This window comes from Erithacus rubecula, assembly GCF_903797595.1.
Source record: "Erithacus rubecula genome assembly, chromosome: Z".
NCBI lineage: Eukaryota > Metazoa > Chordata > Aves > Passeriformes > Muscicapidae > Erithacus > Erithacus rubecula.
The window spans coordinates 20557800-20573462 of record NC_136661.1 but is presented as its reverse complement, the minus strand read 5'-3'; the positions used below and the strand labels follow the sequence as shown (position 1 = coordinate 20573462).

The window sequence follows — 15663 nt, the reverse complement described above, 5'->3', positions numbered from 1 at the left end:
TTTGGAGAAGAAAAGACTAAGAGGGGATCTTATTAATGCATAAAAAATTTCTCAGAGGTGGGTGCTCAGAGGAGGGTGCCAGGGTTTCTTCAAGGTGCAATATCCATAAACTAAATCACAAGAAGTTCCACCTCAATGTGAGTAGGAACCTCTTTCAGCTGAGAGTGGCAGAGCACTGGAACACCTGCCCAGGCCAGTCATGTATTTTCCCTCTCTGGACATATTCAAAACCTACCTGGATGTGTGGATTAGAGCCTCCTGTGTAACTTCATCAGGAAGGCTGGACTGGAATCCAGAGTCCCCTCCAGTCCTAGTGATTCTGTGGTTGCATGAGTTTCTACTGTAAATGCCAGTACATCTTTCTAAGATATTTTCCTTTCATCTACTCATGCTCTTTGCTCCAAAATGGCTTTAAAAGTCAGGCACTTCCATCTGAACACTTCTTACTTTCCAATTCAAGGGTCACAAAGAACATAATAGGATTTTTCTACCTCCACAGCTGTGCCAATACTATAGTTTGAGTTGCTGTAAACTGAAGGGACATGATACAAAAAACCCCCCAACTTTATCTTTTGACACTGTTGTCAACCTGCTTCATTTCACTAACTCTAAGTGTATTATATGATCCCAGATAAGAAGAGACTGCATAATAATTGTGAGGGAGGGTGGGAGAGAAAAAGGCAAAGATGACTGGCTGGGACATCTAATCTTTAAACCACATGTATATAAGGGGAGACACAGCTGGGGTAGGTAGTATGTGGGAGAACACCTTTGGGCAGGTGCATTGATATAATTAAAACAGTTGGAAAATCATCTTCCTAAGTTAGAATAGTGTTGCTCTGTAATATGCAACACATGCAAATATGTGGAGCACTGAGGAAGAGAAAGTCAACACAAGCAGCATTTTTCACTGAAACTTTGCTTCCTGCCTTCTCCTCCTCTCTCTCACACGGCTTTTGCCTCCTAGCTGTTACTGAACAGGTTATATTTCTGTAAAAACTAGTCTATGCAGCAGTGAGGGAAGATGGAAAATTCTTTTAACTTTAGCGCATTAGTGTATGATCCCTGTATTCATGGTTAATGCTAAGTTTTGTACCATACAGTGCTTAGTACAAATACCAGAGATTAATGTGCCTTTGTGCTAACTCCCTACATCTGTGACTAATAAGTCTTCTGCCAGCTAATGCTTCCTTGTTAAATTCTATCAGTGATTAATATGTACTAGCTGATATCTCAGTTTTAAGAACAATGATTGTGTGTCAGAGCTAAGAATGATAAGAGAAATGCATTATGACCTGACACTCTCAAGGAGAAAAGTTTCAACAGAAGATCTGCAACCATACCCAAACAACTAAATTGAAATAATTAGTATATATACATGCATTCAGGAAATATGATGAATGTGTATTAGTTTCAGGAATATAATCTGGTCGATTAGGTTACTGAACATGTATGTTGTAAGGAGAATTCCCCATCCACCCAGTATTGCTAATAAAATAATGTTGTTTTTCTTAACCAACAAGTTGGTTGGAGAGTCTATTTCCCAGTTTTCAATGACATGGAGTCACACTTGGCACAGGAGCAGAAATAACATATTTATAAATAATTTTTATACTTAGTTGTACTGAAAGTCTCAGACTACCTGGTTTTGTGCATTTCTGGGGTAACATTTGGAGTACATAAACCTCATCAGAGGGCAAGGCAAAGAATCAGTCCTGCTTCACAATGCTGTGCCACTCCCCAGTGCCAGAATTCTGGGGTGAAGTGCCATCTTGCCACGGCAGTGACCCTGTTACAGCATCACTTTGGAAATTACCTGATTTTTAGAATAAACTTTATATTCCTGAACGCTGGCAGGAGTTTCTGCCTGCAATTGCTGCAGTGCACTATGAGAGCTAACATTATTGGTAGGGTCAGTCTGTGTTATCTTTGTGTCTGCAGACAGAGATAGACTTCCTTAAAAACACGCTGCTGCATTTCCATTACATTCTTATTTGGAGGTAGTTTTAGTATTTCTGACAGAAGTTTGGTCATGAGCAAATTAACAGCATTTCCTTGTGTCTACATGCACTGTTATGGCTTTGGGAACAATTTGGGAACAATGGCTTTCCAGATGCTGTTCGGAGACTACTGGCATGCAGGATTCCCTGGAAGCTCCTCAGCTCAGCGCCATGGCTCTCTTAAATTGCTATTATTCAATATCTATAATCTTACATCCATTGCCTATTATTAATATATTTACACCTGCCTGAACAGAGAGTGTGGAAACTTGTTTCTGCTATTTATATTTTGCTATATAGAGACAGGACTGACAAATTCAAGAAAGAAGTCAAAGGACACTGGCAGTGTCCTTGCCCTGACTATGCCTGGTGTGGGACACGTTTCTGTAAAGATGGAAACCACAATCAAATGTGTGTTAAGATCCTGGTTTTCTTTTGGGTTGTACGTACTATACCAGAGTCCTTTCTGGGGACAGTTGAAGCTGATGCAAAGCACTTTCTGTACACACACAAAAACAAACAAACAAACAAAACAACAAAAAAAAACAAACAAAAAAAAAACCAAACACCCCCCCCCCACAAAAAAAAAAAAAAAAAAACAAAAAAAAAAAAAAAAAAAAAAAAAAAAAAAAAAACAAAAAAACCCCCAAACTCCCCAAAACACCAAAACCCCAAAATAATCTTTCATGCAAAAAGCCAAAAGTCTCCAGATTTTGTGACTTGAGGAGTGCTCAGGCATTAGCTTTCATGCTTGACCAGAGGATTCACCTGCACTGCTCTGCACCCCCTTCCATGCCTGTCCCTGCGCTGACCCCAGTGCCACGGCAGGGCTGCTCCCTGCCCCTCTGGCTGCTGAGCTCACCCACACAGGGCGCTCACATTAGGGGAATTTTGAATGAGGCTCTTTGTCCTGCAGGCTGTGTGAGTTCTGCTCACTGTGCTGTCTGCCGGGGTTCAGCAGCAGGAGCTCAGGGGGAACTGAAAGCAGTGCCACAGCAGGAACACCCTTCACACAGACCAAATGGGACCACCAGGCTTCTGCTAAACCCTCCACAGGGAAATGCCTCTGGAAGGCAGAGAGTTCACTATGACGTGAGGAGCCCTGACGAATGCCGGCACGGGCCCCTGACACAGGGTCTGTGCGGGCTCAGAATGTGCCACAGCACCCCTGCTGCTCCCCCCACAGCTCTGCCTCACTGAGCGACACCACTAATCACTAGGGGTACCTGGGTTAGACGATTTAATGAGCAGGGGATGTGCGCGTAGCTGTGATGGCTGAGTTTGCACCAACCAGCTCCTAGTCTGAGGCAAGGGGGAGGTGGGGACGACCTGAGGCCATCTCGGTGAGGCAAGGCAGCCGCTCAGACACTGCGAGGCAAGCAGACTCGCTGGCTGGGGAGTTGCTAGAAGTCGTGTATGAGAGGAAATCAGAAAGACTGGGGTAAGAGAGAGAATGGAGGGGTAGGGCAGGGCTACTGGGAGCTGCGCACGGGCAGTTTGTGTGGGGAAAGGCCGTCTGCAGCTGCGGGGGGTCTGCCCTGGTGATGTTTTGCTCCTCAGCCCCCTCTTCCGTGCCCTTCAGGAATGGCTGTGCCTGTGCCCTGCCTTCCCGCACCTTCCGCTCGCCGAGCCCCGGCTCCGCGGCTCGCTGCCCGGGCTCAGGCTGTCCCGAGGGACGCGGGGCTGGATGGAGCCGGGGCAGGCCCGAGAGCGCGGAGACGGCGCGGGGGGAGCAGGAGCCAGCCCGGGCTGCGGGAAGTACCCGCTGGGGCGTCGGAGAGGAAGAGAAACTTTCTCGAGGAAGAAGTTGCTTCAGTTTCCACCCTCTATACCCTCATGTGAATGGCTAGGCAGGGGTTATCAGCTGGTCTGGCTTCCCCTTCAGCATCCCCCCAGCTGCTGGTACCAGGAGGAAGTGGGAAAGGGACAGCTTTAGCAAAACTCTCCCTGACCTCCCTTCCTCTTCAGCATGTCCCTCCCTGCCTCCTCCTGAGAGGCAAAAAGGTGTGCACAAAAACCACGCAAATACCTCACCAGGTATTTGTGGGAGGGAGACAGGGAAACCTTGCTCCTTCATACACAAATTTAGCAACCTCCTTTCCTGCCCTCTCATATATTAAACATCAGCTCATCAAGTCTCACCTGCCTTTAGTACAGAGGAGCAAAAGAGAAACTAATATTTGCTAAAAAAGCATCCAAGCTGCAGACAAGGTCCTGTTCTGAGCTGTTTGGCCTCCTGCACCACCTTAAAGGTGACATTTTCCTTGCAGCTGGCATCTGTGACTCTTCTGGTATTGCTTAGCTCAGGTATCTAAGGCTTTCTTTGGGGAGGGGGTAATAAAGGGCATTTACCCTTCAAGGTATCCTCCTTAAACCTTTGAATAAAAGTTTAGTCTCTGCTAATGCCAGATGATTTCTTAACAACATCTGTTCAGTGTTTTCATTTTAAAAAGTGGAAGTTCAGACTTACATTTGTTAGTTATTCCCCAATTCATATCAGAGGGATGATGCTTGCTTTTGCTTTTGAAATATATTTGCTTAAAAAACCCCAAACAAACACCATCTCTTAGATTTTCATGGTCAATCTCAATTGTCAAGCAAAGCCTAGTAAAATTTAGAAAAAGTGAGTTTGAATGCAGATTTGCACCTTTTTGTACTTCATATGCTCTAAAGAAGTTACCTGTCACAAGTGAGATTAAATTTGAATACATCTGAAACAGAAAGTTAAGGCTCAAGTTAAATTCTTTATTGCCAGGAATTGTTCACCTTTCTGCTTCTGCGTCCTTCTGTGATAATTAGTCTTGTTTATTAGCACTACATCTAATACTTGTAGAGCCTTCTCTTGTGGGCTGAAATTTTAATTTTTTAGTCATCATGTATGCCATATTGCACTTACTTTTATATTCTAAAGAAAGAAGGAGGAAAAGGAAGGTTTAAAATCAAAGACAATAAGGTTTAAAAATGAAAATGGAGTTTAATCCAAAAGTCTTTAAGAATAATGTTTCAAGAAAAAATTCACAAGTCCTTCTGCTTAGTATTTGCTTCATGCCTGACACCCTGTCTATGTTCCTATCCTTCAGGCTTTTAAAAAACTTTGACTATCCCTGATTCCTTATCTGTAGCAGGTAGTAGCAAGTTGGTCACAAAGCCTTCTTTAAACTGGTTAGCCTGTAATATCAATCCATAAACAAAAAAAAGGAGAAGTTAGTTTAAGTGAGAATGCATTCACCTATGCCTCTGGCAATCACAGCAGAAAACCAGGATCAATTTTCTGTCTGGTAAAGTCAGCTTAAAGAGTATACATGATCCCCATATTCTCAAGCCTTGCTGGCATACTACGAGTTTTTTTTTCAAAAATGACATTTATTGTTTCATATCCTATTCTCCTATCTTTTACCGAAACTTTCCTCTCTTCTGCTAACCTCACTTTTCCCCTTTTTATCCAGTATTTGGAGCGTGCCACCTGGCAAACGAGAGGTAAGCCAGCTGTGTGTCCCCTCTTCCATCACACACCTGCCCTGCGGTCAGCAGGGTCTCGCCTTTTGGCCGTGCACGGGAGCCCTTTCGCTGTACAAAAACCGCGCCTGTTTTAACCTGGAGCCTTTCCCGGCTGCTGGCACGACAGTGACCTCTGATGGAGGAGCCTCTCCTGTTACAAATCGTGGCCTTCCACCATCACTTAGGGAGGGAGCGAGCAAGGGTGGAAAATCTGCTGACCCTCTAAATTGTACCAGCATTTGATTTCCATCACTGTTAAAAGAAAAATAAAAGGAAAAAAAACCCCGAACCCTTAGAGCCCCAACAACAACAAAACCAAACCAATGGAAAAGGAAACTAACTGGAATTTTTGGCATCTTTTTTTGCATTGTTCCCAATTCCATTTTTTCCTCCATTGCCTCTTGCTCTGCCTGTGTGCATCTCTGAGATGAGTTTGACACACTTCCACTAGACATTTGAAAACAGCAATAAAGTCTCTGTTTTGCCTGCTTCTCTTAACTTCCTGTCTGTCATGTGTCCTAGTTCCCTGATCACCTGTAGCACAGGGAATTGAGGTGCTGCTGTTTTGTTTGCTTGATGCCTGCTGCCTTGCCTAAGAGGTAGAGAAGCTATAGCTGCTTTCTTAACTTTAATCATGCAAATTTAATTACTTACCAAGTCTGTTATTTGGACTGTTACAGGCATTTGAATCTGCTATTAACATTATTTGTGGGAATGAGAAGGGAAAATTAAGCAGTGTCTCTTTCAGTTTTGCTGCTGCCTCAGAGAAGTTACAGGCCATGACTGATGAAGCAGCCTATACCAGCTTGTTTTCTCTAGATGCTAAATTGTATGGAGAAAAAAAAATAATGTTGTTGTTGTTGTTGTTGTGCAAGATCACACTGCCAATCTTTTGCTGTTCACTGGCGTGCAAGAGCAGCATGAAGCAGAAATGCAGGAGTGGTCAGCTTGGGGCTTACTGTTCATTCTTGAGAGCTATTGCATAAATTTGAGCTTGAACAATGTCTCTTATGGGATGATGAAAAGAGATTTGATAAAAATGTCATGTCATATGAAGAAAAGAATCCCTGGAAAATTAGGTGTGGAATAATGAATTAAAGACTGAGATCCAAAATAAATAAGACCACATAAATCATTGAAACAGGACCACTGGGGAATAAATACCTGAAGATATAAAAGGAATTGACAAAAGGATTTTGAAAATAGTGTAAAAATTACTAAGATATGGGGATCATGGTTATAAATAAATTGATGTTTGGAGAGACTTTTTAGAAAGGAAGTGAGAGCCTGGAGACATGATTTCTGAAAGTTTTTCTTCCTCAAACACGTAATACAGGTCTCCCTATGACTCACCTTCAGAATCAAAATGGAGATGCCCTCAGGGGTTTAGAGAAGAATCATGGAATTCTAGAGGTTGTGACTCTTCTCTAAAACTTAGCTAAACAAGTGACTAATGGGAAGAAAAGCTGTTAGACACACATCAGTAGAGGTAAAAGGAACATCCAGCCCTAGCTGAAAATACAAGATGCACAAGATCCTCTGATCCCTATTTCATTATATGAAAATGTAAACTCTCTAAAAATTTTAAATCATTTTTTTTCTATAATTATGGATTGGATTTGGCAAATTTATTACATGTCCCATTTTAAAATGTGTAATAAATAATTTTCATGACTTTTCAATATATACCAGTGAAGATATTGCAAGTTAAAGAAACCATTGTTCACAATTTCAGTGCTGGGACATAGGTGTGGCTTTCTTTTTATACACTTCTGTGTAATTTTTCCATTCTTAACTTTCTGTGTACTTCATCTTTTACATAGAGGTATATGGCTGAAGGCAGATGTTCTTCTAAAGAGTCCTGAACTCTGCTGAAGAACTACTTCTATTATTTTTTAGCTATTTTTTTCTTAACTATAATAAAAACAAGTATGAATGTATTGCAAGAAAAAATATTCAAAAAGGTGACTTTCTGTTGAAATGAACCCACAAATCCCATCAGGTTCTGAATCCTAGAATGTTGATACAGGAGTAGATATGATAAACACAAAAAGTGCTCCTGTAACAAAAAATTTAAAAGTACACCTTTAAATATCCTTGTCTTATTTGTATTGTGCTATCTGGTGATGTCAACAATTTCACGATATGGTCTGTATCAGGTTCATATTTACATTTGTTTATGCATATGATCTGCCTTTGCTTAATTTACATACCTAACACATTTTCCTTTTTCCCTGTGTTAGCCTTCCCTCCTCCTCCCTCCCCCCTATTCCCCACAAATATGAAAAACTTTAACAAATAAAGATCATATGAAGGGTATTGTTGTTCTGCATTCTAGGGGCCTCTGCAAATGTGTTTTTTGCCTAAGTTGCAAAGCACAGGGATGGGGGAAAGTTGCAATTCACTCAACATCTCTGAAATAGGCTGCAATCTTGCCTGATTTTAGTGCGAGCAGTCTGGTGAGTGTGGTAGTTCTGCTGGCTTGCCGGTGTTTTCCCTCGGCAGTGTGGGGCTCCGAAGGTGGCTGCAGGGCGCAGAGGGTGCCTCGGGCGCGGGGGTTTGTGCGGCTCCGAGCGCAGCTCGTCCCTCTCTGCCCGCAGAGGGGATTATGCACACACAGGACGGAGCTGTCCTTGGGCAATATCCCCGCTGCTTTCTCTGCCTTTACCCTTACTGTGTTTGTCCTTCTGTCTTAAACAGGGAGTAAAAAAAGCATTTTTGGATTTCATTGGGGAAGATGTTATTTTGCAGCATTGTTGAAAGTAGCATAAATATCAGAGAAAAAAAAATCCCTCAGAGTTTCTCTACTTTTTATGCTCCAGTTTGGATTTACAAACAGAAAACCTGTGCATGTTTAACAAAAACAGTGTTATCCTCAACAATTTATTATTCTTAGCCCCGAGAGATTTTTCTCTGTGGTGATGGTCAGAACTGAAATAGTGAACTCTATGTTTAATCCTCATTTGGATTTCAGGATTCTGCAGGCCTAACTTTCTTTACAGCTCTTCCTGTATGCACTAAAGCCAGATTATACCAATCTCATGTTCAAAAGGTCCACTAACTAATTTCTACATGCATATTGCTTCAAAACAAACTTGTTTTGAAAGCAGCTAGACACTTGAATCATGCCAGAAGAACAACTGTACAATTGCTGTGCAAATTTTAATGTAGGATTTTTGAAATAGTTGGTCTCCTCTAGAACAAGTTAAAGAATACCTGTGGCAGCTAGAAATCAGCAGGCAACAGCACAGCAATATGCTACTTTGGTAGTCCTTATTCAGATCCTGTTTAACCATATGTAAATCTAGAATAAGTTAAGTGACTTGAATTATTCGTGTAAACAAATGTAGTATTTTGATCTTTAGTACTTGATTCTACACAGTGGTATTTCAACAGAAATAAACTAAGTAAAAATACCTGGTTTATGTTTTAAAACCAAAAACTACTCCTTATGTAAACACTTTCCTTAGGATTTAAGAAGAATTCAATCACAGTGTAAAGCAGAACAGTCAGAACTTTGTGAAGCATTATTAAGTGAGAACCACATTCTTTATTCAATCTATTTCACATTACTATGCAAGTGGCATTTGCAGTGGGCAACCTTTTTCACCTCTAAGTCTCACAAGGCACCTTTTTTTTTTCTTTTCTAACAGGATCGACAGCTTCAATTAAGTACCTCTTTAGTAGTACTACATCTAGGGAGGATGATTGTTTGGACATAGGGTATACATGATAAATGTATACAGGCTACTCCAGGAGTTCTAAATTATTTCCAAGAGAAAAGATGGCCTGGAAAGTGATGCAGATTTCTTATTTTTTAACTTTTATCTGTAAAATCATGAATCTTGAAATTATCAATTTGATTTATTAATAAAATACTTATAAAAAGCTACATATAGAGAGTTTAAAGAAACTGATTTTCTAAGGAAACAAATTCTATAGATTTGCTAAACACACAACACCACACTCCCCATCCTACTATACTGAAGATATACACATAAATTCCCTTATCTTTTTAGTTAAAAAGTCCTTCTGAATCAAAATAAGATAGTAGAATTGTTTTTTTAAATTTAATTAGAAGCTGTAAACCCTTCCCATTGCTTGGTTAGTGTTACACTGACGTGATGGCAGAATTCCTCTGGATACAAGCCATTTTGGCAGTTTGGCATTGAAAGTGGTTGTTTTCTGTAATTTTTCATGCCAAAATCAGTAAATCATATACAAACCAGTTCAGATGATGAAGGACCTTAAAAAAAATAGTTTCCTCCTGCACTTAAAAGAAGGAAGCCAGATTCAAAGATTTGAAAACTGTTAGAAATAAATTTGAAGTTTTACAGTCCCATCCACAGCAGTTCTAGTGCTAATGCAACCATGTAGTTAAAGTAAATTAATAAAGTCCTATACTTACCATAATGTCAGTTTTTCAGTCTGTACAGGTCAGCTGAGATGTATAGCCTGTACTAGAGACAGCAAAAGATGTTCTTTGTCCTTCACTATTTATGTGTTTTTTGGAGAGTGTATGTGATCTGTAAAGCCCTCAAGGAGAAAGATATCAGCAATGTTCTTGTTTTGCACATTATCAGAGACCTAAAAAATTTTAAACAATGTTTGTTTGGGTTAAGCTGCACCACTGGGAAGGATGAATAGGTTTTATTCATTCATTTAATTACTTCTAAGATTTTAATGAAAACCAGTCTATGCTGATGATAAAATTATGTAGTTATTTTTTCAACAATCTTTGACTGAATTAAAAAGGCAAATGTATTTTGGTTTTGTTTTTCATACTCAGGGTTCCTGAATTTGCATATATTTAGGGTTCATAGTCAACACCATGCACGTCTCCCTCTAACCCGTACTTTCATGGATGTTTAATATCTGAAGGAATTTTCTGTCTCTAATCAGCTGAACTGTATTTCTATCAATAAGCCTTTCATTATTCAGCTCTTCATAGCTGATACTCTTAGAAAAATAGATTGTCCTGGTCTGACAGGGTATTAAAGTTCTGTAGTGCTGCAGCCTTCCTGTGCACAAAAATTAAAGGAAGAAGAGGCATATGGCCATAAACATCAGTGATCTAGATAAAACCTAAAAACTAAAACAAAGGGCTTGAAGAAAATGGGTGAAAGAAGGAGGAAGGGAAGTCCTGGCTAGTACAGGAAAGAGGATACTAGTATATATTAGTGAGTCTAACTTCTAAATAAAAATCAGTTGAGTTTTCAGTAAGCAATCTTCTCAGTATGAATCAATGGGGGATAAATCAATATGATTGTAAAACAACAGAAAGTACTGTATCTGTGTCAGAAGCAAGGCTTAAACTGCATTCTGTGGTGAAATCAGAATTTCCCTAAAATCTCAGTGCTACAGCACTGAACAGATTACTGTAGTGCTCCAAGTCCCAAACCATTTGCTTTCTATTAAACTTTCAATGGAATTTATCATTACTATCTATTATATAGATAACAGCAAATACAACTACAGATACATAAAAGGACAATTAGCAAACATACTACCTATTTTCCTAAAACCAGGAAGTCACCAGGGCAGCTACATGCTTATTTTCTTGAGCACAACATTATGTAACTCTAAGAACAATTTTGAAAAAAATATTTGAATGAGGAATTAGATAAATGTAGCTGCATCTAATGTAGGTTTTGTTAAAGAAGGGTTATGTCTGTATAAATTAATACCTGTTCTACAAAGTACAGCTGGCATTTAAGGCAAAGGTAATACTTTATTTGTCTAGATTTCAACAGAGTATTTCATGTGATGTTCTTTGCTGAATTCTAAGTGACAGGAATTGGGAGAAGATGTGACCTATCAGAAAGAGTGCAAGGTATACATGAGATGGTTAAAGGTACATCACTTTAGCAGAAAGGAAATTACTGATTTTAACTGGGATTACTTGCAGTGTTCTGCAGGCATCAGTCATGGGACTGATCCTGTCTGATCCATTATTTGGGTCAGGAATCTGGAGTATAGGAACTGGGCCTATGCTGATGTTATCTGAAGGTGTTCTAAACAGAGGGTTCTCATCCTGAGGAGAATCAAGTGGTCATACAGGAAGGAGGAGAAATGTATTGGAGTGATAGAACTCAACAAAATTTTAATAATAAAGTCATATCCTTAAGGTTGGAAAGAAGTTTTTTGGCTTTGTGCCAGGGACACAATGAGTCACCAATATGACATGCACATGTGAAAAGTACATGTAATTTGAGTGCAGATTAGGCAAATGATTTTTGGGAGAGGCAGGAAAAGAGTTTGTGCAGAGGACTGATGAGGGCTTGTTTAGAGTCTTGTGTGCAACTCTGGTCAACTACATGGAGTGAAAGCTTGCAGTATGAGTAGGACTTCCTGGCTTCTGAAAAGATGATGAAATAGCTTGCCTCAGGTAACTTAAGAAAGTAGAGATGAAAGGTTATGGCAAGGTCTGTAAGTAACAGGGAAGGAGTATTTATACTAAAAAATATGGGATTGAAATCAAGTGTGTCTAAGTAAGTTGTGACTACATTTAAAGTGGGAATTATATTATAATTTATCTTCATTTACATTCATTTGTATTCAGAAATGATCTTCCAAAGAGCATAGAGGAGGAAGGAGATCAGCAGGGCTTGCATGTGCTACTTGACCAACTTAGGAAAGACACTTACTAACAGGACAAGGAGAATTCTGCTGTTTGGGAAAAAATCTGCTTATAAGAGACAGATTATTAACTGTACTGGAATGATGCTTGGTCACCATGCCTGCTCACACTGCATATTAAATTTTAGATTATGGCAGGTTACCCTAGTACCCTCTTTGTACTTTTTTAAAAAGCAGGAATGTTTTCACATCCAGCTCTTTAGGATTTGCTCTGTCTATTAAAAGTTCCCTGATCTCTGATAGCTCTACTCTTGGTGGAGAATTCTGCTGGTCCCACTGCGAGACAGTAACACCAGATCTTCACCAAGAGGTGCTTTATTACAGGTGCACAGTGGAGTAAAAAGCCTGCCAGGTTTGAGGCTTTCTGAAATGTCCCAGAAAGACTGCAGGAATGCAAGGTGCATGTGTGTTCTGTCCATTGGGAATATCCTGTGCTTGCACTTAGGAGCATTAATGAGTGGAAGCCTTCTAGCAGAAACCTGTGTTGCCACAGTGTGAAGGGACTGTTCATGGTAGCAGGACCAGTGAAAAGCCTTTTTTTGGTCTAATTTTTGTACACAGTAATTTTGTCATTCACTGTTTTCTCTCATGCTTTCTTTCATGATGTTTAATCTTGAATGCTCAGAGCCTTTAGAGTCACTCATGGTGGGCAGGAGGAAGGTAAAGAATGTTCCAGGGGACTCTTCCAGATCTGTACAACTACTGTGCAAGGGCTAATCTCATTAATCTAATGGCATCTACTATTTCTGCATTTCCAAACCATTCAACCCTCATATATCTTTGTTTCCTTATATCTTGCTTCCAAGAGGAGCATGGTTACCTCTTCCTCAAAGAGGACATTATTTCTCTTTGTTTCTCCAAGTTAGCTGCCTTTTCAAATGATATTTCTTTGAGAACTATCCTTCCTCCTCATACCAAACAAATTTTCCAGTAATTGTCTTCTGGTTTTAAAAGTCACAGAGAGAGACGCACAGGTGGTTTCAGTGGCAACACAATTGCATCAGCCTTATCTCCTTGTTTTGGAAGTTCTGCTAAAAAATGGATGGTAACACAACAATTCTTCTATCGCTTTGTGCCTCTGATTTTACATAAAATCTTTAACTCATTGACATAGTTGAGATACAATTATGGACTTTTCTTCAAATATTGTGAGGAGCAGGCAAAATAGGTCTAGTGAAGCTATGTGTATTCATAAACATCATGGTGATCTGTGCCATGAAATAGATGTAAAACGTAGGGGTGATATAAATCTCCAAGGGCATTTTGCTGAAGACAATGATTCTTCAAAGTTCTTCTCTAACAACATGCTATTAATCAAATGATGCTATATGCACTATTCTTATAATTGTGCTTGATTTGAGTTCTTAAAATCTTTCAAAATCAATTTTTGAAAACATGTTAGAAATAATTATGAAAAAACATTTATAAAGGGACACTCCATTGACTGACAAAGATGGAGTATTCATGTTCTAATGACAGCCAAAGACAAATAAAAGGTTGACCACAGCTGCTTTATCAGAACATCTCTGTTAATGTGTTTATAGTTTATTACTTTGTTTGGATTACAGATCATTTAAACTGCGGGTGCTTTTAAATCATGCCATTCCACTGTTCTGGTGTAGCCAGCTGGCCAGCAGAAACTGTGATTTGTGGAACCAGTGTGAAATCCATTTGTTTTTTTCCTAAAAAAAGATGAAAAATAGTGAAGAAGTGATAGGATGTAGTAGATACAACGTATATATTTGGTCAAAATATAAAAGAAATTTTACTCTCATAGCTCACTAAGGTCATGATTTTATTGTATCCCAGCTATGACTGTACTGTAAAGGAATTCTAATGAAGAACCATCTGGACACAATGGTGTGCCATGTGCTCTAGGATGACCCTGCTTGAGCAGGTAGGTTAAACCAGATAACCCAATGTGGTCCTTTCCAACCTGACCCATTCTGAGACTCTGTGTGATTCTGTTAAGGATGAATCAAACTCAAAAATCAAAAAAAAAGGGTGTGATTTTCCAAAGACTTAAATATCAAACTTTTGCTTCAAGAGTGTGGACTTCATGTCTGAAACCATATAAATATCAGAAACCAAAGTTAAGTTAATATTTTTTTCTATGCTATAGCAGAGGAATTATTCGTGAATATGTGCTTGTCATGGATAATCATTGTGTCTGTTGCTCTCATGGTTGAAGAGGAACATGGTAATGATACAAGTGCAGGAATAAAATCAAGCTGCTTTTGAGGTTTGTTTTTATTTTAATAAAACTAGCTTCATTGAATAAAGCAAAGGCTAACTTCATACCCTGAATTTAACAAGAGAGGACTTGACCTAGGAAATATCCAAGAGCAGGGAAACACATAGAAATACATTCCCAGAATAGTTTCCAATCCCGAAAAAATTGATTCTTCAGCGACTTCCTGAGTGAACCTGATGATCTACCTTTAATAACCTTCCTTTTTTTTTGTGTTGAGGTTTTAAAATGCATATTTACTTTTGGTATGCCTATTGTGTGAAGGACAGGTCTTCAGTCTGTTTAAAATCTATCACTTGCTGGTTTATTTAATTTATGCTGCTTATACCTGTCCTTGAGGTATAACTCTTGATCTTTCAGATCTGTATCATTTTCTTCTCTCAATTTTATGTTTTCCACTTGTGTAATAACATATGGAATAAGTAGCTCTAAGATTTTGGTGCTGCAGGAAGGTGTTGTAATTTCCTTACATGGGGCTGTTAAGTCTTGCTGGCCATGATTTCTTCAGTGTGCTTCACAGGTGAAATACTAGATGTAGCTGAGATCTACTGAAGCTGAGAGAAGGCAGTAGAAATCTGCTGATACTTATTTTTGGTGCAGGTAGAGGACATCTAGACTTACCATGGAGTAGTTTCAGTGGGGAAACATTCAACATTTTTCCCTATATTTCTGCCTCTTTTCCTCTTGTGGCCTTTCAGAAGGTAAGAATCTTACGGCAATTTGTTGAGAACAAAATCCAAACACTTTTTTTTTCTGGGCATAAAAACTACTATGGTTTCAGTAGGTGAAGAAATTTGGGTCTGACTTGCCATTTTGGAGACCAGAGCATACATCCTTAAAATCCTGTTTTATTTTGTTCGATTTTTGGGTTTTTTTGTTTTGCTTTTCAGTAAATAACAGTAGCAACAACAGCAGCAATAATTTAATAATAATAATAATTTAATAAATCCCAGAAGCTAAGAAACCTACCAAAAGCCTTTGACAAAAACATACTTAAACATTTCTTAAAAATATATTTCTTCAAGCTGAAAATTTCAAATCTGCTGTAACACTAGCTTTGTTGGATTTCAGCATTCTCTTTATCAGGCAAGAGACTTCAGTCACCTAAACCGTCTTAATATTTTTTTTCCTGGGAAAGAGATCTCTTCATTTTCCTTAAGTCATAAGCTTTTTGATGGATAGTCTGACTGGAGATGAAATCTGGTTTTTTGTATTTTTAGTCTATTCTTATCCAGAATTCTATCCTAATCTCAAGTTCTCTAATATAAAATTACT

At 39.2% G+C, this 15663-nt stretch overlaps 1 protein-coding gene across 1 annotated transcript in view; it reads right to left on the bottom strand.

The window, feature by feature from the left end:
* Positions 1–7060, bottom strand: part of FYB1 (FYN binding protein 1) — a 47102-nt gene extending 40042 nt beyond the window's left edge. The window contains exon 1 of the mRNA XM_079330106.1: positions 6852–7060. The gene's annotated coding sequence lies outside the window, so the exon portion shown is untranslated. The remainder of the gene's footprint in view (positions 1–6851) is intronic.
* Between the last annotated feature and the right edge of the window lie 8603 nt (positions 7061–15663).